A 22395-nucleotide genomic window follows, 5' to 3' on the forward strand; every position below is an offset into this window, starting at 1 on the left:
CTAATATTTATTCTTTGTTACTTGGTAGGTAATGAAAGCATTTGATTTTTAGGTTTTGTACAGCTTCTGAATGAATGTTCCCTGCACTATTTCTCTAAAGGCAAATGGAATTAAATGAAATGAAATGGGGTTTAACGTCCCACTGTTCTGCTCTGACTGGGATAATGAAGACGGGCAAATGCCATACAGTGTGCTATGAGTGAAATTTTGCCCCGACAGTGGCACTATGGTCTACTCTTATATTGAATTCCAACTGCCAAGGGATCTTGTATGTGCATGCCAATGTATACACGGGACCTTGGTTTTTTGTCCCATCCGAATGACTAGACAGCTGTCCTTGTCAGGCCCTCCGTCCTGCACAACTAACCAATGGCAAACCATGTTGGAAAATCCGGATGAACCTTCTCAACCAATGCAGGGATCGAACATTCGACCTCCAGGCTAGTGAGCCAGCGTTTTACCCGCTTAGCCACCATGGCTCCTCTAAAGGCAAAACTACAATGGTGAGTATGATATGACGTCTATATGAACCAGTTATATACTGAGTAACTGTAACTATCTCGCAAATTACATTATCCATTGCATCCTTGTGGCTGTATGATACAATTCCTTTTTCATGTTGAAAATCAAAGGGAGTTACATTGCTCCAGTGAAATATATTTCTAGGCACAATCATCTTCATTTTTTTATGATTTTCATTAAATTTCGATCCATTTATTAGTGCAAACCTGTTGCGGTCTTTCTAATAAAATAAAAATACTATAAGTCAAAAAATATTTCAATGGAGTCCTGCCGGCATTTACACCCACCACTGTCTACAATCCTGCAAGTACCACTCTTTTTTTATCCACTAACATATAATAAACAAGAAACAAGTTTGGCCATAAGAAAGTTAAAAGATCATTTCCTGAGACGGTTATGTGTCTCTCCAAATTGGTGAAGGCCTACATCAAATGTGATTTGGCCAGAATTCCCCACCCCCATCTAAAGATATGGTACTTAACTGTCAGACTATCAAGATGAATATTTACAACTTCCAAGATTTTTAAAGAAAGATAACAAAAAAGATAAAAATAAAATGTCAACATTATTAGACAATACAGTGAATGTAAGCTTACCTTTTCAACAACTTCAAATGTTTACCAATACCTCCTATTATAACAACATAAGCACATGGGTACACACCACTTTACATAAATTACATCAACTGAATTCAACTTTTGTTTACAATATCAAAAACTGCAGCTTAATCTGAACTGTCAACATGTATGCTGTGCTGTATCAACAGTTCAAAAGTAGGAAATATACCAGTCTTTTCCAATCAATTACTGTGGTGATAAATGCTTTCCTCTTTGCAGACACCACTTTCACTTAGAATTATCAAAGTTAGGTATATATATATAATACTCTATAAAGAGAGATTTTGATATAAGCTGTTCACAGTTTAACACTATGACAATTCTAAACACTGCGATGCAAGTCAATACTAAACACAATTTTTTGGTCTCTAGCATGGCAGATTCCACTGTTCTCTAGTAGGGTGGTGCAGGTGTCTAGACTAGGGGAACTATTGTGTAATGATGCCAGTTGTCTTGAGAGGAATTCAAGACCCTCACAGCAAAATGAAAAGAAGGATTGAAAATGATTATCGGATTTAAGAAAGAGAATGGAGAGATAGAGCTCAGTCATTCAGTAAAGATCAATTCAATTCATGTCTTTCACAATGCTCATTCATATCCTCCTCTATGACTCTCAACATGCGTGGCTGAGTCCATTCATACACAGGGGTAATAGGTCAATTCTGCATCACTACCAAGACAAACAGTAATTTTCACAAACTTGCCATCTAGCCTCTAAGAAAACAATCTTTGATTAAATTTCACGGATCAACACTCATAAAACACAATCTGCACCAAAATAGTGCCGGCATAAATTGGAAAAGAAGTGAGAAATGTTGATTTGCGTTTCTCACTGTTTGAACATCTCTTCAAAATTTGGCCATAATGAAGACATTTGTCATTTCTATGGTTGCTAACAATTTTGTTATGACGGTTCCTTTTAGCTTATCCCAACAGGCTATTATATGAAGTGTAATAAAATGACACATAATACCAAATGGAAGGTAGAATTACTCATACAAAAATAACCATAATATAAAGAGAGATAGAGAAGTAATTTCATATATTTATTTATAGAGGAATATAATACATTTCAAAATAAATAAATAAAATTGATACAGCTTAAATGTTTCCTGACAAACCATATAACCCCTTTAATGTTTAACATTTGATATTTCAAATTACTGCTACTGATGCCATATGCATATAAATCAATTCATTTTAAATGGATTTATATATCCATGTGGACATTCATAGCGATGTTAAAACTATAGTGTGGGTTGTCAAATATGAAGTAATATTGTTATTTTTCAATGTTGCTGTGAAATAATATCTTTGGTTGTAATGTGCAATTTTGATACAAAAACAAAGTAAAATCAATTATATACAAAAGTAAGCCACATCAATAATGGGAAAAAGCAAATTACTTTTTATATGCTAATTGCATTAGAATATTAGAAAAGAAATACTCCACTGGCAACGTAATGTAACATGCTTTGTCAAGTGCAGTATAAGTTGTAAAAATCAATTCAGTGATCAAAACCTAAGAACAAATCCAAAGTAGACTGTGTTTTGTAAATAAAAAGGAATCAAATGATATCACATTATAATAACCATACTTACACAGTTGTATTCAGCTGCACTTTAAATTTACAGTCCAACCACTTCTTGTTTAGGTGGACCATATAGGCAGAGATTTACCTGCACTGTTAATTTACAGAACCAAAGTGGGACAACCCTACTCTAAACGATAGGTTGCCAGGCAACAAAACATACTCCCACAGCAGCTAAATCATCAAGTGTGTAGATTTCATGACCTAACTTATAGCATCATTAGACTGAAACAAATGATTATAAGAAATCTGATTGGCTGACTGCCGGAAATGCAGGCTGGTAATATTTCAGGCACTGATCGTTGAGATAAATATATCTGACCAGATACCGCCTGTCATCTGACCACTAGTTTATCCGACATGAGTGGAAAGTGTCAAACTAACTGACTTCCGAACCTCGACGAAGCCCCCTCATGAGCGCCAAAGTAGCAAGCCTTTACGGAGGGTATTGAAAAATAGCCTGCAGGAAATGCAGTCTGACCGTATGCAGGCACAGATTGTCAAGATAAATAGAGCTGACCAGATACTGCCTGACGCCTGATCACTAGTTTATCCGACCAGAGAGGAAAGTGTCAAATGAACGTTCTTGCGAACCTCAACGAAGCCTCCAAAAATTTGAAAAAATAGACTGCCAGATAAATAGAGCTTACCAGATACCGCCTGTTGCCAAATCATCACTTTATCCGACCAGAGAAAGTGTCAAATGAATGGAGTGAGTGAATCAAAGTGAATGAATATTTTTGCCACATAATTTGAGAAACAGACTGCCGGAAATTCAATCTGGCAGTATTTTAGAGACTGGTTGTCGAGATAAATAGAGCTGACCAGATACTGTCTATTGCCAAATCACTAGCTTATCCGAACAGAGAGGGAGGTGGTCAAATGAACGGTGTGAATGAATAAAAGTGAATGAATATTCTTGCCACGTTGAACCTATGCCCAAAAACTTTGAGGATTATAAAAAGCACTTCTCAAGTGGTTCACATGTTATTGTTTAATGGAGGTTACAGCAGGATGGGTTCGGTAAGAAATCACTCTACAACAGGCCAGTCTATGACTGTGGAATTTAATCACAGTAGAAGGTATTGATTACTGAAACAAATATATATTTTTTTGTTATATAATTTGGTGGGGGGGGGGCAAACAGAGGGCAGACCAGATTAATGGGAGGGCAAACACCGGATATTATGTACCATAATTCGTATTTACAAGACACTGATATCAATTTCATACAGATAGAATAATGTTCACAAGATTCAACAAATTGCAACAAGGGCCATAACTATAGAAGTTATTGACAGAAATTGCTTAAATTCAATAGGATTCATTTTTATACTAATCTCAATAATGCATTTAAATTTCATACAGATCGGATGATTACTTTTGTAATTCGAGCGTTCACAAGGGTTCAACAAGGGCCATAATTCTAGATGTAATTAATGGAAATTTCTGAAATTCAATAGGCTTTCATACAGATCGGATGATAACTTTAGTCGTGAGGTTCACATGGTTCAACAAAGTGAAACAAGGGCCATAACTCTAGAAGCAATTAACAGAAATTGTTGAAATTCAATCGGCTTATTCATTTTAAATTCAATCGGCTTATTCATTTTACTGATCTTAATAATGCATATAAATTTCATACAGATACTATTTTCGATAGAGCGTTTTGGTCAAACAACATAGTTAAAACAATATTTTTTGTACAATTGGGTTTTCATTTGATACCATATCGTATCACACACTACGTCTCTATTTTTGGCAAGATACATTTTTAAATGTAATTTTTTCCATTTCATTTGTATGTTCTTTGAGAATGTGTACCAGATATGCATCTTGTGTTCTTTTCGCATAATATGGTCTATATTCTTTTTTATAAATCGGATTCACTTGTATTATCTATCAGTATTAATAAAGCAATCATCAAATTATTATAAAGACAGAAGCCTAATATAAACTTTAATGAGCAAATTCAAACATTTCTTTACAAAATATTTGAAACCTCTTATCATGTATCTCAACCTCTTCTACTATTCAAAATTTGCAATGCCATTTCTTAGAAAGCATGCTTGACTCCAATGTCAATATAATCATGCCATCAAATTTCAACTTGATAGCACAAAGTTATTAGCAGGAATTCATTAAAACTATTCTTTTCAAAGAAGCACACAAGTGCTATCATTTTTTTTCTATCAAAATTTTATGGACATGCAAGGGCAAATAGTATGAAGCAAGATAATCATGAAAATTGGAACATTAGTATTATTGGAATGTTTGAAGTGGACAATGGAGCAGTTAAGATGAGCTGAAGCTTCAATATAGCTTCATTAAATTCCATGTGATTTGTAAGAGTCACTTGTTTATTTCCAGTCTATTGTCTCTGGACACGGAGACTACTAAACAGCAAGTGAATATGGCTATTAAAGAATATTGAGTCTATTGTCTCTTTTCCAATAGTTGACTGTCCCAGACAACAGAAAGCTCCCTTCTGTAATTTCCAGCTTGGACAATTAGAGATGTGCATGGCATAACAATGGTGTATGTTTATCTTTGGTGTATAATACTTGAGAAAATTTTAAGCAGCTCATATAATAGTCTACTAGTTGAGAGATTTCAGTCTCCTTCTGTCAAAATTGGATGTACTTGACAAAAACCTGGTCACATTCAAAATGTGGCGCTTGTGAATGAAAGCTAATTACATTCTAGCCAAAATTAACTACAGTGAGGTTCATTTGAGGAAATCGTGAAATTTGTCTGCCTGCTTAACCTAAGTAGAAAATGATGGGCTAACAGTAAAAATCTGGCTGACTGTCCCTGGTCCTCCAAACTTTGGTTAAGTTCCTGAGAAAAATACACTTTCTTTGTTTTCAGGCACCTATATCAATCACATGCTACAGAATCTAACAATGCTGTGTCAACCAAGAGACAGGTCCCCACCTTTGTTTTTTAATCATTTAATTCTCACAGAAGTCAAATATAAAATGGGCAACAATGTTTGTTCTAATTACCTTGCATACATTTTCCACAATAATGCTCTCCAACAGAGTTTATTTACTCAGTGTTCATGTTTTTCTTGGTGCCATCTCAAGATATTTGTTTCACGAAGAATTGCGTCAGAAGCATTGTTTAATCAAAACAACCATCTGAAATTGTGGGTATTGTTCCATTCAAATTATTCTAAGATTTTAATATGAGAAGACAATGCAATCAGTGACGATAAACATTCTGTGTTTTGAAGGTAAATTCAATCTGAACAATTACTAGTTTGCAACATTTGTTATATTTTTTTGTTCAGAAAGACAATGTATTCCTAATAGGAAATATATTAATTTCCACTGATGGAAAACTAATAAAAAGTTTTCATAGTGTATTTTTTTAAATCTGTATGTAAATCTTAAAAAAAAAAAAAAAAAAAAAAATTTAAAACAATAATGATTCATTTATTATTGATTGCCAGATAAAGATGACAGTACATATAATATATAGTTTAAGAAGATCAGTAAAACTGACTTATCTTCTATTGACAAATGAAATCAGTAGACAATTATCGATAAAAGTATTACATACCTGAGTCTTTTTTTTTCATTTTTGTTTATTAAGAGGCTGTTTAAAAGCCTAAGTTTATCATAATCTGTAATTAAAAGGTCACATGAGAGTACTTTAGATTTCTTTTTCAATATGATGTAGACTTTAGCTAGTATTAGTTTCATGGCCATAAAATCTGATCTTAGATTATATGGCATCATGTCTATTTGTGGTTTCAAGATTGTAAATAACCAAAAGGATGAAGAAAAAACACTTGTGCTGATTCCTATCCAATAAGATCGGAGTTGATGTTTACTCTTAAAATATAATCAGGATTATTACTGGCTCCTTCTGGCTCATGGTTAAAACCAGTTAATCATCTTGATAGATTAAATCCATTATATAACTTAATTATCAAAATATAAGCCCTGAGAACTGTGCTTAATTGGAACACATTCAGAGACATGGCACCACCATTTAAGGCTAGTCTGATAATGTCAAATTTCTCATGCCCTAGATAATGTTAAAGGTCAACAAATCATTTGATAGATTAACCCAAGAAATTCAAATTAAGAAATTTTGTTTGGTTGTGTGGTCATGCAAAAATTTCAAAATGTTTGTCACCACTATAAATCATTTAACCCAATCAACAAGAAAAATACACACTGCCAATTAAAATAGGAACCATATTGACGATTATCCAAATCAGAATGATACCAAATATTTTCTCCTAAAACTAAATTCATAACCTGTATAGCCTCAGGGCATATTATTCAGCAAAATGGCATTTCCATTTCCTTATTCATTTAGCTTAATCGTAGGACTAGAGGTGCATATACCGGTATACATACGCAGCTAAATATATTCTGTTTTGTATTAGCAAATTAAACAAACACAAACGAAACAAAATGTAGTTTAATTTCTTAGTCTTCTGTACCAACTAAGCTAATAAAGACAGGTGTGCTATGTGGGAAATTTTGGCCTTACACATAGGCGTACGTGGCCGAACTTGTTTGGGGGGGCCAGCATATTTTCCCGACAAATATATTTCTTTAGAGTCTGCTGGTTTTTGAAAACCAGACGACTGTAGACGCGATTTCCAGGCATTTCGAATACTTTCTAGTAATTTGGAGTGGGTAGTAAATTATGTCAGTTGCAGCATAAAAACTGGTAAAAAGTCATCTTTAAAATACAAGCTCTATTACTACGAAAACAAAACAAGAACAAGTCGAACGATTTACTTTTGCCACATTTTTCATTTTATGAGACTTCACATTTTTTATCCAGATTTCAGATGTATAGAAGACTTGTATATACTTTATCTATTTTTGATATATGAATGACCATTTTAAAACAGTTCAAATTTACAATCTATATATTCCGTATTAAGATTTACTTTTGCCACGTTTTTCATTATATGACAGTTCACATTTATTATCCATATCTAAGATAGATAGATCTAAAATCAAGATAGAAGACTTTTTGAACTTGTAAAATTGATATACTTTTAATATATGAATGACCATTTTAGTTCAAGTTTATTTACATCTAGTGCACTATATTATACCAAAAAAAGAACAAGTCAAACAAGGGTTTATACTGCTTTTCAGCTGCTCACTTCTATCACTGGGCTCGTCGGGTGCATGGAGTTGGATGCCAGTATACAGGAACACAGTACTCACAAACTGAGAAAGGCCATGTGTACGTGCTAGTTCTATTCAGATGGCGTACGTGTTCATCATTGACTGGACCTTTCTTTCCGCTTCCATATTATTAAAAATATTCAAAACCCGACAGACGGTGCAACGCTTCCCAACAAACTGAGCATTCATTCCCGACAAGGCCATACCCCTACCCCCACCCCATTTTCAAAAACTCCTCGGCTAATGACCGATCTCACAATTCTGAGCTCTATTCAGATTTCTATTTTTTTTCATGAAAATATTGGGGGGGGGGCCCTCCCGGCCCCCCCGCCTCGTACGCCTATGCCCTTACAGCAGTGATACAGCCCACTCTTATTTTGATTTCCACTTGTCAAAGAAACTTTAACATCTTTGCAAAGCCATAGATACTACACTACAGACAAGGGAACTCCAGGGTGTAAAATCCTGTGGATGTTTTTGAATTGATCCAAAAATTGGTCTTTCTCTGTGATTTTCATTCTATTCTATTTAAGGTGATAGAAATTAGGAATGACCATAGGCATCGATTGGTGAAAGGCAAAGGGGACAAATCACCCTGACCTTTGAGGGAGGGGGGGGCAGCATACCGATAGATACTGAAGTCAAACCAAATCGGCAAATTCACAGACAAATGAAAGCGCACAACTCAGAAAGGCTACATTGAATTACACAAGTGTACAGGAATTATAGAAGCCTACTGTGTCTCTTTAAAGGATATGGCAACGACTTTGTTAAAAATCTTGATTTACAATTAATTAATTAAGAATCTAACAATTTTCTTACTGGTTTTACAAGACTATTTTAAAAGAGCTATATGGAGACTGGAAACCTTCTGTTTCGAAATTTTTGGTTTGTTATTTTGAAATTGATCTTAAAATCATTAGCACCAAAGAAGATTATCGTGAACACCTAAATGAAGTGTTTACTTAATATCCATTGACTGGCTATATATAGTAAATCTGCCAAAATTTTACAGCCCAAAATATAAACTTTATGTAATTAGAATCGAGAAATTTCCTTTTGGAGCTACAATAACTTAAGGAATGGGCAAATCGTTTGTTTTTCATTTAAGGCGTAAAAGGACAACATGCCAAATTAAACAACAAATATAGACATAATTAAAAGTTGTCCTATCAAAAAATATATACTGGTCCAAGCATTATTCAAGTTGACCAATAAGTAATGGCTACGAAATATTGACACCCGGTTTGTAGTATTCCGCTTGTGGTTTCGGAAGTTAGGCAAACCATATCGTGGTATCAGTTGCTCTATTTCCAGCTCAGCAAGTTTTGCTTCACACATGGATAATAAATCAAGTTATTGGCAAACTGTTGTACATGTATACCGAGCTGCATGCCGAGTGATTGAGCAGAGAGTGTGGGAGGGGGCAGGGGGATCCTGCATTTATGATGATTTGATGTCCCGCTACTTTGAATCTTTGAAGCCCACATGGAATGACTATACCTGGAAGTATGTGTTGAGAAGAGTATGCTCTCCTAATGCTGAGCAAGGAGTTTTGGGAGATAGGTGTATCACATTGGATATAAAATCATTCTCTGGATGAAAAAAAGCACATTATCCATTTATGGAAATGATTTTTGCGGGTGCAGTTTATTCAATGCATAATAAATCAATGAAAATGCTTATTAATTGTTTACAGAATAAATATGTGAGCTGCTCCCACAAAACCAGGCTCTTGGTCATTTTTATAAAAATAGAGCTGGCAGCATATTTGAAAAGTCCACAGCCTAAGCTTTCCAAAAATGCAATTCTTTTTAAATTTCTCCTAACATCTGGAGTTGAGTTCGGCTCATTCACAGCAACAAGAAGCATACAGTTTATGCTTTTGTGCCCGTAGTACAAAATGAAGTTGTGCGACAAGCCTATGGTTTCGTGGGAGTGGGTCACATATTTTAAAAAACACAATCTCTTCATTCACCTAAATAAAAGCTACCCCAACATCTAAATGACAGGAAAGCATGGTGTCAATAACGCGATAGATATCACTGCAATAACCTTGCAATATTTAGTGATATACAAGGAATGGCTTAAGCTGTCTACCTGATCATTCTGAGAAAATTACCTAACAATAACCCAACAAGAAAGTCTATGGTCTAAATTGGGGCAAAATGTATATTATATCAAAACTAAGCTTATACAAGGGTACTGGTGCTGGAGGTCACATTCACCCCTCACTGTTTAGTTACCCCATTCCCACACTGTAACTAATTAGCTATACTATAATACCCAATGGGAATAATTTCTATTCTACTACCTGGCAACACCAATATTTCCAAGTCAAATGCATTTGTCACTTCTTTAGTTTTTTTTAATACAATGTAATGATCCAAATCAAGTTAAATAAAACAAAAGATATGTATAGATGTCTTCTCTTGCCATTTCAGTTTTCTCTGATTTTTTATGTTGAAACTTTAATGTATAGTACCTTAGAGAATTTAATGCAACATATGGTATTTAAGGAATATGTGGCCCAAGGGTATGTTAAGAGGAAGAAGTTTTATGGTAATCTTAAATTATATCAACGCAAATTTTTTTTTGTACGGTCAGAATGTTGCTGAGGAAAATATCAAACGATGGCAAACAGATTGTATCGACAGCCAGAACGAGGAAAAGCATGCAATATTCTCATAAAGATGGCAATAAGGTAGAGACCCTGTCTATAGCTATGTCCCCTGGGGTATTACCAATTCCACTACAGTATATAAACATTGACGCTTGTGTGCAAGAGGAAATAATATTTCCACAATCAACATTTATTCTCCTCTAACCACATACTTTATCAAACCGTTTGTCTCATTAATGTTGATTGATAACAATAATCATTTCATATATGTTTCTTGCATCGAATCAAAGTAGAAACTAATCACGCGGTATTGCTTATCAATATTAGAAGCATAATTATAAGTTTGTAAAATGCCTATTTAAGTAGAAATCAATGATGATAAAATAGTCATGGAAGTGACTGCCTGTTTATTTGAGGGCCATATATTCTTATATTAATGGCAAGTAAAATTTACTTTTGATAGCCAAGTAAAAAATATTTTTCTCACCTCACATTTGGGTATTTGATTATCAAATTGTTACTTTCAAAAAATAGTTTTAAATGAAGATATATGACAGGGCAGGATTAAAAACGTGTTCATTCTGGACAAACTAGTTACTCAAAATGTCCAATGTTGTAATTGTTTTTAATGGCTGACAATCTTAAATTAATCCATGTTTACCAGAAACAAATTTAAATCTTTCCTATCAAATTAGAATTCCATGCCCTGATGTTACACCATATAAAAAGATATTATATTATCCCTTTCTCCATAACAGCATATTGAAATCAAATGAAATAGGGTTTGCCATCCGGAAATTTTGCCCAGGCATCCGTTTCAGCAAATTCTAAATAGAGGATTTGTGTTTTTGTACCATCTTTAGAGTGCATTGTACATATGTGTTTAGAAACGCCACAAAAGTGAAGAAAAGTGAATATTTCTGGCAAACACCTTGTCAAACATTGCTGATATTCTTCATAATGCATAGTAACATGTTGAATACAACTAAAGTATCAATTCCTATTAAATGGCGGATTAAGATTTTGGCTTTAATGACTGAAAAGCCTGAAGAAATTAAGTGAAAAGTTAATTCCTTTCTGATTGCTGAATCAAGTATAAGTACTCTCAGGTATCTATTTAAAGATAGCCATGCAAGTGTAGGCCCATAAAAATGCATAAAAATCTGCAATCTCTTTTGTTGACAGATACAATTGTTGACAGACACAAGCGAGGACATAATACACCCACGTGTAGATTGAAAATTCACAAATATATACAGAAGGCATCCTCAAACCAATTTCTGATGTAATCACAGCTAATTTAGGTAACTTTTCCCCAAATTTGTATGAGGTTGACCACCAAAATTTTGAGATACAAAAACTTCAAGTACATACTAAAAACATGTAACTATTCACTGTATATATCACTGTTACCATCCTGTCAACTCCGTTATCCTTCTGCCTCTAAATCATGAATATTTACCAAAACCTGACAGAAAATACTAATTCAACCCCTCCTCATCCATTCTAGACCAAAAACTCAACAAAAATGAGCATGCAATAGGTGATGAGAGAAAGAGAGAGAGAATTGCTACAAATAGACAAACTACAATTTTTGGGTACCCAGACAGTGAAATTTAATGGTGGTCTGTATCCAGACAGCAGGAACAAAGTAAGTTCCTGTTGAACTATTCTTTTGATAATGTTAACATTTATTTAACACAACAAGCCAGAATTTTGGACATGTTTGATGGTTTTAATGGCAGGCAGTTTATATATCTGTCTCTACATTCTGAAATGTGGGCTTATACGAAAGGGTTCAATTAAAGTCTTGATGTGCCATTTTAAGAAATATGAATAACCAGCAAACTGCAAAATGAATCTCTAATAAGAATATCAATCCAAAAATGTTTCAGTTCCATTTAGTACCAGGTATTTACAAAGATAAGCCAGCCGCCATTTGTTGTCCACAAAAATTTAATGATAGACCTGTTTTAAATCCAGCTGTATCCAAGCTTGGACATTTTCTAGCGATGGTATTTTAATTTTGTTTCATAACTAAATACTAAATAATCAATTTAAGTACATATTAGCATGGATTAAGCTGTGAGGAATTTTATTTTTTAGTAAGAAATGCGCCAATGGTGCATCATTACTTTAATATACATATATTCAATTTGCAATAAACATCCTTCAGCAAAAAGAAAATATACGCAAAGGGGTACCCCAGTGGATACAAATTTCCTAGATTCATAACACATAAGAATCTTAGTGGGGGAGGGTGGTGGGGGGGTGCTGCTCGTAATACCCCTTTAATAATTTCAAATAAGGAAAGTGTCACAGTAATCTCAGTTCCTGATTTAGTATTCTTTTATATACTATTTCATACTTGCCATAGTTCAGATCACTCAACGTTTAAGATGTGTTAAGGAGCACTTTATTTCACATACTTATAGCTGAATCAAACAGCAAATAAAATGACAGACACACATACATCACAATCTCTTGCTCTGAACAAAATCAATAGAGATGGTATCGGTACTCCAATAGCAATACCCAACAGTACCTTCCTGATATTGCCAGACTTACAGCTTATAGGAAACCAGACTAATGATACTATTAGTTTAATTAAATCTTTCAATTAACATTATTGGTGGCATTGATACAAGGACAAGTTGTTGGCATCATCTAACTTGCCACTTAATACATCAAAATCACACAAGTTTTAAGTGCTTCACATTAACAAGGATTAGAAAAATAGAAAATCAATCATAAACTGAAAATCTCCCAAACATTGGTCAAATGTAAGGTCTTGGGTTTAACATAAATGAATGTAGACGACTTAAGAATTATGATATATTTATCGATATGCTCAAATTACTTAGAAACATTTGATTTACATGCTTTGGGATATACCAAGTGCTTTATGCTGTAAAACTTTTCTCTCACTGGACACATATTGTTATAATGAATTATAATAAACAGTTTGAAATGTCAACTCTAATGAAGTATTTCATAGATTTACATTTTCACAAATGGTTTTCATTTCTAATAATAATTTGCTTATTTGCATCTTATTATCAGTAAAAAAGCAAATACAATTTTTAACTAAGCGAAAAATTTAGTCAAAAATTAAAGGAAATTTTAAATGAACCATAGAAATGTGCTGGGTGGACATTTTTGAGTCATCCTTTAATTCTTTGATGCTTGAGTAGTAACAAGTTGAGACATTTCATTATGATTTTATGAGGTAATTATACACGGGCTATATGATCTTATTATTGAGTCAATGTGAAGTGTCTTGACTTAATCTTTAGAAGAGTGCAGACCACCAATTAACAACGTATTAATATAACCTCCTGCCCAGCCTTAATAAAACCATCAGAGTGAGGTATAATTTTGAAGAAAATATAATTTTTGGTTTTGGCCCTCTGTGATGTGATTTCATGCAATTTTTCCACAACATTTCACAAATCTTCTGCTTTTAGAGTGAATACTTGTATGCCAACTTGATCCCCACCCCACCACTAAAAACTGTAGACACCCAATCATTATCATTATGCCTCTTTACACAGGTTAAGACAAAACAAATTATGAACCTGTGATCTCCTTTTAAAGAGAAGTTATTCAATAATTTTCATACAAAACAACAATGCAGTTTGTTTCGTGGGTTAAATGAACTACAATGTGCCTGTGGTCATTTTTAGCATGATACAATCCTCACAGTTCCTGCCAATTAAGGATTTGAATTTCCATAAACTGGTCTCAATTCCTCATACTGAAAACTCTTAATTTAATTATCTTAATCACTCACAAAACAATTTAGACATGTCTAACAAATACCCAATACCCCTGGGACAAAAACTGGTTTCATTTTATCAACAGAAAATCATTATAACTTCATAACTGTAATTTTGAACAAAAGGCGTAATCCAAGCTCATAAAAAAATTGGACAGACGTTCTCTCTGATTAGAAGACTGGCGACCGAGAAAAACAAAATTGAAAATGTCAAAACTTAGAAATAAATTTCTGATAGAGTCAAGCAAGGTCAAAGATGTATCTAATCAAAAATACATAATAAAAATTACTGTGATTTTGAATGAATTATGCATATGACTTCTATGACTTTATCATGGGAATGATATTTCATCTAGTTTTCAAAATCTAAAGATTTGTACAATTGTGTGTGATTTTTAAATAGTTGAAAATTGACTCAGAACATATAACAGATGATGTCACACTTACATATTGTTTAAATTCCATGAAGTGGTTTTGCAGAAGGCGAAGAATGCCCACATTTTGCAAGAAATGAATGGGGAACAGGGAAAATCAATAGGGCTCATACTCTTCACTTTGAAAAAAAAAGTTAAATTTTGAGGTGTAATGCATTAATCTCCCTAGTGCTCTGAAGTAGCAACGTATTCATTTCAGGGTAAATGATCCCATTTGACGACTGACCTCAAATGTATCGAAAACTCTCCAACAGTGAATCAATTACCACCTGGCACCATATTCTACATTCATGTAAAGTTGGGCCTGGTTTTGTGACCATTTGAAGGACACTCCACCGCACTAATCCTCCAGACTAGAAGGAAAGATCTGATGGCAATATACAACTAAGCAAAAAGGTGGACATATAAAAAATCATCAGTCAGTGGCACTAACTCTATAATCACAAACTATTCTTCAAAAGTTTTTAAGAACTGGTTTAGACCTAAAACATATAACCACAGACACGCAGGTAAAATAAAAATAGTTATCTGATAAATCATAGTTTTTCAAATTTGTTATTTTCTCCCCAAACATCTGTTTATAAAGAAAGGAGTCTCCAGGAAGTCATAATGTAACATTAGTCTCACTGGCAGCAATTTTTATTATACCCGATAGAGACAAACGAATGTGACACAAGTTCTTATTCACCTTCATATAATCATTATTAATGAATCTTAATGAATGGTTATGACTATCCTCACAATGAAAAGCCTTCAATTGTGTGACAAAGCTGCAATAATGTCAAGCAAGGGCAAGAGAAATGACAATTTGTTAAGCTCTATAGAGTTCATAAAATACAATTTCATTCCATATTATTCCGAGAGACAAGAAGTGCAGCTCAATGTGGGATAAAAATATTTGGTAGAAAATTGATTTATATTAGAAAAAGATCAGTATTTTCTAATCAACTGGCATGACATTTGAAACAAAAGCCATTAATTTTCATTCTTCTATCCATCCACCCTAAGGTATAAATAGACAGTAAATATGTACTGCATGTAATAAATTGTACTACATGTAATAATATGTACTAGTTTCTAATATCCATGACAGAAATTTTTTGTTCAGTTTTGATTTTTATTTTTCTAATAATGCTAACTTCATGTAATTCATAATCAAACCTGAGCTCAAGTGGCCTTAATCGTCCATTGGTGGTTATAACATAGCAATAATTTATGTATTATAACTAAATCTTATTTAATAGAGTTAACCCTTGCAAACACCAAGATCCTGCATGATTCAATCACCATCAATAGATTCCTTATAGAAGACGTAGACAAGTTACCTACCTGATAAAACCAGATGAACTGACAAGGATGTCAAAGTTTGCACTTTGTTCACCATATTAAAACCAACTGGCAGAAACAAGACCATACTCAACTTTATGGGTCACACCCTTCAAAACGAAACTCACTTTATTGGAGGGTGAGGGTATGGGTGAGAGCCTGGGAGGGGAGGCGACGGCGGTGGCTTTCAGGATTGTGAAGCCAAAATTGGGTCCTGGTTGGCTTTGCTTTTTACATAATTCTACGTTTATTTACAAATTATTTACAAGCCATAGCTTGGATGAAGTTCAACATCAGTTGCCCGACAATGAAACATACACCCACAGCAGCTCAATTGGATCAAAATATAATGCCAATACATTTCATTTTATTTTTGATTTTGTGCTACATTGAAATTTGGCATATTTTCTTTAATGTTCATGTTCAGAGATTATGAACTTACTGTATTTGTGGGGGTCAATGTGGCTAAGTGGACATTGGCTCGGTAGCCAAGTGGGTGTTCGATCCCTGCATAGACGGAGAAAGTTCATCAGTGATGCAGGACGGAGGGGACGAAAAATCGGGGTCCCGTGTACACATTGGCATGCACATAAAAGATACCTTGACAGTTGGAATTCAATATAAGAGTAGGCCATTGTGCTGCTGTACGGGCAAAATTTCCCTCATAACACACTGTATGGTGTATGCCAGTCTTCATTAGACCAGTTCGGAGCAGAACAGTAGGACCTTAAACCCCATTTCATTTCATTTCATTTCGCCTGTATTTGTGTCAAGGCCTGCATGTTGGGATCTTAGAATTTTGATAAACCATTTTAACAGCAAAATATGTTAAAAAATGCAAATATTTCCAGACTTACTGAATCTAGAATAATCAGTGTTTGGTTCCTTAAGGAAACTTTGCTTGGGCCTCTGAAGGTGTAAAATATGAGTGGTTCAATGAGTAAGGTGCTTGCTCACTAATCAGAAGGTCCAGAGTTCTATGCTGGTTTCTGGTTAAAACAATGGTATGAGAAACCAAAATTCCTGCATACATTTTAGACAGTTGAAATTTAATGAAAATTTTCAGCATACTGGTACACACTGTATTTCTTTCTTTAGACACCTAAATGATACTTCAACTTATAGCTAAGGAAAGAACTGTAACAGCAAAGCGGATTCAAAATCTAAAATATGTCCAGTGGCTTTGCCCTCTTGACTAGAGGAGTAGCTTACGTCGCCTAGACCCAATCTGGTTTACTTGCACCTTTCCGTCAGGTCTACGGTCATTTGGTTTGGGTCTTCTTGTGGCAGCTACTAATCCTTACAGGCGGACTGTTGCAAAATCTTAGCCCTCTTGCTGTGACCGTCCAACCACACAACTTCTGCCTAATGCAAGCTTGGGAGTCAGAACAATAGTCTATGGGCAACCCATTGCGATTTATAATACATACCGGTAGTAAGAAAAGTACAGTTACAACTCTTTTCAATTTAACTGGTTTAAAATCACTTTTGATAGAAATCCATAATGACTAGATTTTTCACCTGTATATATAATATGTACATTATGTAATATACGACATTAGTCTGGTCAATACGGATCATTGCTTTATGGAAACTGGTATTTGTTTGAAGATCAGACAGATTAACTACATGTACTGGAATGAGTAATTCACTGATAATAAATGGATAATTATAACAAATTATCTATTGAATAAACCTTTACTGTTAATTTTTCGTTGCCAGATTTTAGAAGCAAATGCTATAACCTGGAAAAATATTTTATATGGAAATTTTCTAGGAACATGAATCAGGACAGGCTGTATGAAATTCAGTTACAAATTGTATACCCTCAGTCTATTTTAAGTACATGAATCAGGACAGGCTGTATGAAATTCAGTTACAAATTGTATACCCTCAGTCTATTTTAAGTACCGCTAGGCCATACTGCCCCCCAAAGTCAAAGTGACGTAACTGCACAAAAAGACAAACCGAGAAAATCGACTTTAAACTTAATTGTTGTGCCGTTCTATACTATCATACATGGGTTTATTTAAATAATACACAGCTTGGAGATTTACATGAAAGAGAAACGATATGTTAATCTACCTTTGTCAGATGTTAGAAAACTGTTTGGAATAGCGTTATGTGTAATACAGCGGGAAAATGCAAATTTGGTAGATACGTCACTTTGACTTTGGGGGGAAGCATACCTCATGCTAATATATACATGTATAATCCCCAAATCTCTTGCATCAAGTAAAACCCTTACAAATTCAACCAGCAGTGTTATCTAATCTACTCTTCAACAAGCTTTTTGATGGTTTTACATCTGCCTTGATCTGGTTATTTACTGGTTTAATTAATTAATTTCAAATGACACCAAAGAAATAAGGTAAGGTAATTTCCAGATGGGTACTCTATTTTGGGGATAGATCTAACCATTAACAGTGGGCACAAAACTTTGCTATTTGTTGTCTGACACTGTAATAGATGATAGTCATACTATATTATCACAACAATGGGTGAAAGATACTAATCATCCCTTGAGAAATACTAGACACATTTTTACAAACCATAACTAACAATTAACCCTGGAATCTCAAATTAATCTAGAATACCCAAAATATCACCAGCTGTTTGGGAGTAACGTTTCATGTCCAGTCTCAACTGTCCCTACAGACAACAATTTCTACAGTTAACAAGCAAATGCTGAAATATGACTCATGTTGCAATATTTTTCTACTGACATTTTGTGTTAGTTTTGTGTCTTGACTACAGTTATGACTCTGTTGGGGAAAATACATCATTGGATTCCATAAAGCATACCCTTAAGGGACACTGCTGCAAATCATTATGACATTCCTAACTGTCATTGCCCAGCACCAAGTCTTTTTGCTGCTACATTTGACTTAAATCCCATCACACCAGTGGAGGTGTCTTCAATTATCCTAATGTTAAAGGAAAATTGAAATTGCCCTGATATCATAATACAAATCTGTATTATTAACTGTGAACAAGCCCAATACTTTGATATCTGTTAAATTACAGGAAATAAATCAAGCATTTTCTATGAAAGGAAATGGAATTCTAACTGGACTTTGTGCATTTATCAATTCAATTCTACATTTTAAGAATTTCTTGACCAATATTCATTCTTCTCAAAGAGGTTTTGACTTGAATGAGCAATAATCATTTAGTCTTCTTATCAAAATAGTGTGAAGAGTTTTTACTCTAACATCATTTAGAAGATTTACATCATATATTTCAGTACAATATGATTTACATTTTACAGTTCAGTACAATATGATTTACATTTTACAGTTCAGTACAGCATGATTTAAAGTTTATAATTAAGTAAAGTATCATTACCATATCTGTACACTACATATTGTGACGAACAATGGTCACCCAACATCCAAATAAGAGTACTTTTGTTTATCAAAGGAATTCTTTTTTTCTTAAGCTACAATAAAACAAAAATACAAATCCTATAATTTAAAACCCATGATTTATCCCAATGAAGTTAAAATCCATGACTAGACACTATCCCACACACTGATGCATCTATTAAGTAAACTAACCATGATTGATACCTATGATGATATTAATTCCTGTTACCCCAAGGTAAATGTAACAAAACCCATTTGAATTATCTTACTCAATTCCCAAATTAGTTTGTACGTGGATTGCAAAGACGTTATGCTGGCTTTTCATTGAGGATTCAATCGTCTGGTTACCCACTAATATCAAAAAATGGTATACATGTATTGCTGGGCAAAGGATACATCTAATTCTTTATGATATATATGTATATGGCAAAGGTTGGAAACATAATGGTCAAGGCCAATGTGATCCAAATAAAATGAAATGGGGTTTAATGTCTTATTTTTCTTCACCAACTCGGCTAATGAAGATGGGCATACGCCGTTCATTGTGTTATGGGGGAAATTTTGCCCGAACAGCGATGCTACTGTTTACATTTATTCTAACTACCGACATTTGTATTGCATCCTATCACTATGACTTGATGCTTGCTATGATCTGCATCACTGACATAGGGAAACCCAGCTGGAAAATCCCTAGAAACACTAGATTCAACCCAGGAACTCAAAGCCATCACACTTCAGAAATAAGCATTTCAAAACTATCCAAAAATAAAATGAATAATGGAAATTACATTTTTAAAAATCAAAAAATCAATGTAATTTATCTATGAACATTCAGTAAAATAACTAAAATTGTTCTATAAGACCACAGAACATGACAGTTCAATCTTTCTATCATGATACCTTTCAAAAACTGCATAATGATTTATTTCTTAACCAAATTTAGGTAGCCTGTTGCATGATCAGTGCTCTTATCAACATTAAATCTTTCATTTTCAATTCAGTCGACACCAGGCACCTCACTTAATCCACCCAAATCAAATAAAAGAAATCTGGTGATTTCCACATTTTGCATGATTCAGAGAAAACAAGGAATTACTGACACCAGTTCCAAACATTTCTTTTGCCAGGCATGCATTATATAATCTTTTATCAATTATTTAAAGACTTTTAACAAGGAAACCCTTTTTACACATTTCAAACCATTTGGAGACAAACTAGTGAGAATCAAAGGATATCTGTAGCAAAAGTGTTTTATGTGCTTCCTATGTGCTGTAATGTTGACTGGTGATCAATTATTGGTAATACAGGGTAATCCTAGCAAGGTGACAATGATGATTCATTACATAACCAATCTGGCCAAATAACCTCATTATACTAACTCTATTACACCAATATCAGATCTGACAGTCTCTATAGTTGTCAGAATTTTTATCATTTTTCCTGTACAGATTAACAACGATAATAAGAGGGAGATTTTCACTATTCTGCCTAATACTCTCCAAATCCATGAAAAATTTATTTTATCTTCTTCACTTAGCCATGTCTGTCACAATATGTCTCCCTGTTAGTAAATGTGCACAAATTCTCTTCGAAGATGAACAGACAATTTAAAGGAACTTAATCTTTTTCTTTAGCACCTACAAATGGACACAAATGGGTCGCAACACATATGATAATGTAATATGAATGTATATAAACTGATTTACATTCAACCGTTTCTGTTTTTACTGTAATTTTTAATTAGTGAGGAGTCCAAATTGAATGGCAGTCTTTGACATCTGGTTATTCCAGTCTACATCGGTAGTATTCTCCTGTGGGATATGTTTAGCCTCGTTCATCGAGTCGCTTCATTGCAAATGGCACTCAAAAGCATTCTGGCATGCGATTCGTGTGCCAATTTCAAAATTTTCATTTTGTCTTAATTTTGGATATCAGAAGCCCATCTTTTCTGGGTAAGATAACAACATCAATGTTGATTCAAATTGACCAACAAGTCGTGTTTGCAATTTGGAAGACTATGGATGATATTGAGTTAGAGACTTGCCTCCTTTAAAGGCTCAATACCACTCTTGTTGTAACTGAATAATATGTCCCAATCTTTATTCTGGTCAACAAATTGTACTATTTTACAATATTCCAATTAATTGGTAATACAAATTTTATCTTAACACACCTAATTTAAACCAGCGGCTGCCAGGCAGAATACGCCCACATTTTCGAGAGATGGATAGAGAAAAAGCTAAAAAGAAAGTGATTTTTCCTACAATCAAGGGCCATAATTCGGGAAATTACAATTCGATATGCGCAAATATCGAAAGGAACCGAAATCTTTGGGTTATAAACTTACATTTCAAGTTTCAACAAAATCAGATAAAAATTGTGACCTCTATAGGGTCTACAACCTTGATATACCATGTTTTTACGCTATTTGAGAACGAGGGGCGGCCATTTTGTTTGTCAGTTTTGGGCCGATTTTCACGAAATTCAAACTTAGCCGTCCTTAGGGTGTAACGGTGATATAATAATACATTTTTTTTAAATCGGATAAAAATTATGACCTCTATAGGGTCCACAAGCTAAAAACGCGTTTTTTCGTACAATCAGGGGCCATAATTCTGGAAGTTACAGTCCGATATACGCGAATATCGAAAGGAACCGAGATCTTTGGGTTATAAACTTACATTTCAAGTTTCAACAAAATCGGATAAAAATTGTGACCTCTATAGGGTCCACAACCTTGATATACCATATTTTGACGCTATTTGAGAACGAACGGCGGCCCATTTGTCTATCAATTTTGGGCCGATTTTCAAGAAATTCGAACTCAGTCGTCCTTATGGTGTAACGGTGATATAATTATACGTTTTTTAAATCGGATAAAAATGATGACCTCTACAATCAAGGGCCATAATTCAGGAAATTACAATTTGATATGCGCAAATATCGAAAGGAACCGAAATCTTTGGG

The 22395-nt window shown here is 34.1% G+C and overlaps 1 protein-coding gene across 1 annotated transcript in view; it reads right to left on the bottom strand.

Moving 5' to 3' along the window:
* Nucleotides 1–19474, bottom strand: part of LOC126830057 (teneurin-m) — a 190602-nt gene extending 171128 nt beyond the window's left edge. The window contains exons 1-2 of the mRNA XM_050560271.1: nucleotides 19409–19474; nucleotides 6299–6362 (exon numbers count right to left, since the gene is read on the bottom strand). The gene's annotated coding sequence lies outside the window, so the exon portion shown is untranslated. The remainder of the gene's footprint in view (nucleotides 1–6298; nucleotides 6363–19408) is intronic.
* Nucleotides 19475–22395: the final 2921 nt, after the last annotated feature.

Source organism: Patella vulgata, chromosome 8 (assembly GCF_932274485.2).
Source record: "Patella vulgata chromosome 8, xgPatVulg1.2, whole genome shotgun sequence".
In the NCBI taxonomy this organism is placed as follows: Eukaryota; Metazoa; Mollusca; class Gastropoda; family Patellidae; genus Patella; species Patella vulgata.